This window comes from Mustela nivalis (assembly GCF_964662115.1).
Source record: "Mustela nivalis genome assembly, contig: HAP1_SCAFFOLD_226, whole genome shotgun sequence".
Lineage (NCBI taxonomy): Eukaryota > Metazoa > Chordata > Mammalia > Carnivora > Mustelidae > Mustela > Mustela nivalis.
The window spans coordinates 567,652-570,076 of record NW_028136410.1 but is presented as its reverse complement, the minus strand read 5'-3'; positions in this window follow the sequence as shown (position 1 = coordinate 570,076).

Here is a 2,425-nt window from a genome sequence, read left to right as displayed (position 1 = left end):
AGCCCTGGCAAACACAGCCTCTAGGCTGGGTCCTCTGGAGCCATACCACAGGACCGTGCCTGCTCTCTCCTGGGAAACTGTGTCCATTCCTTTGGCCACACAGCTCCAGAATATGAGAAACCTCAAGGCCTCCGAGGACATCCCACTACTGGGAGCCTCACTGGACTCACAGGGGCATTCAGACACAAGCTGAGCAGCTACATCCATAAATGCATGCACACAGATGTCAACAGAGATAGAAGGTTGAGCCGGACAGGCCTTTAGGCCGTAGTCTCAACTCTTGCTTTGGTTTCCAGGTGTCACTCCTCAGAGGCTTTGGTTCGAAGAACAGGGTATGGGGCTTTCCTGAGGCACGGGACAGAACTCCTCTCGTCTCCACATGGGAAGTTTCCTTGTTGGAGCCGTGTCAAACACCTCATGTTGGAGAATCCTGCAGAGTCCCTGAGCCACCTCCACATTCCAAGGTCTCCCAGGCCACCAAGCCACAGTAGGACTCATCTTCAGGAGAGACCATTTCAACTCTCCCCTCTGGGTAGCTCCCCCAGGAGCCCCCAGATTGAGCCTGCCTTGTCCTGACTAAAGAGTGGCGTTCCCAGGCATCCATGCGTAGACACCTGCTCTCGAGTCTTTCCATATGGGGCCTCTTGGAACCATCCAATAGGACTCGACTGTCGTGCAGAAGGTACCCTTCAGTTTTGGAGCATTTCACAAATCCCATCGTAGGCAAAACTTTCTGACCTCATGAAGCCCCCACACCCTTCAGGAAGAGGCCATGCTGGACAAGAACTCTAGCCTGAGGCACGTCTCATAGTTGACATGACCTCAGTGCAGGAGATCTCGATTCAGCCTCTGCAGAGTGGGCCTGCCGTGCCCTCGGTCCCAAACATCACGCTAGCTTGTGTTTTCAGACTTCCTTCCTCACACTCCTGGCAAACAAGCCCTCCGGAATAGGAACTCCAGAAACAAAACCCAGCCCAGTGTCTGCCCAACGGAAGAAAAATGTTTCCCTGTGGGGCTCTCCAGAAAACCCAGATGAGGATCAACCTGCTCAGGCCTCGACGGTACCCGAACTGGATAGGCTGCTCTGGGCACTCATGCTCTGCCTGACACAGGCTGAAGCCAGACGTCCAGACAGACAAGGAGACAGCTGGCCGCACACCCAGCACTTCGGACACGCCATGGACTTATGCCGTCACCGCATCCTAAACTTGGTTATCAGATATCTGAACCTAGACATTATATCAATTCACCACACAGCTGGGAATAGCAAGCACAAAACAGAACTCCTCCTTCCCCATGGCTGTCAAGCTTGCTCTTGGCATGGAGTCACACCTCCAGGGTGGGAGAAACCTTCATGGCCCCTGATGCCACGCCCAAACTTGAGGGCTGCTTGGGCACAAAATCACACTGTGACCCTCAGCATGAGCCCCATGTCAAAGAAAGGCCTGTCAGGGCCTGGACCAAGAGCCCACATATGGGGCTTGCCAAGCCCCTATGCACCCAATCCTCACCACGGATTGAATTTTCAAGTCGCCCCGCCCGTACCTGGAGCTCTGCTCTGGAATCCCTTTCTTGAAGAGACTCATGAGCCAGAAAACACGACTCCACCCTTCCCATAAAATGACCCCAAACTCTTGGGAGCTGGGACAAATCCCCAGAGAGGGATACTCGTCCACAGTACCTGAGGCCACCGCTCCAATCCACGGCTATCCCGGACACAACATCCAGAGACAAAAGCCTGAAGGAACGCCTCCCACTCGCCCTTGTTTCAGAGGCCCAGGAGCTCCCTCTCGGGCTGTACATCCGGCCGGCCATACCCTAGGCGCCACTCATAAGCTGAGTTTGTGTATTCAGACTTCTGTGCCCACAGCCTGGACCCACACAACATCCAGGCTAGGGCCTCTGGACAAAACAGCGAAAGATTGTGCCTGCCCTCTCCAAGGAAAGTGTGCCCAATCCATTGACCACAACCCTACAGGTTAGGGAAAAGCTCCAAGGTCCCTGAGGCCATCAATAGTATAGGCCACCCTGGACTAAGAGGGGCTCTCTGACACCAGCGGAGCAACTATCTCCACTAAGACTCTCAGACAGTGTCCCCAGAGACAGAAGGTTGAAATGGACAGGCCCCCAGGCCCTAATCTGAACCTTAGCTTTGGTTTCCATGTTTCCGTTCTCAGAGGACTGTTTTCGTAGACCAGCACCTGAGGCTTTTCTGAGGCACCAAATCAAACCTCTCTCATCTCCACATGGGCAGCTTTCTTACTGGGATGTATCAAACACTTCAGGTAGGAGAGTTCCGCAGGGCCACTGAACAACCAGCACATTCCAAGTTCTCCATGGACCCAAACGCACATTATGACGCATCCTCAGGAGAGGCCATTTCAACTCAGCCCCCTGGGTCGCGTGTTCCAGGGGCAGCAGATCA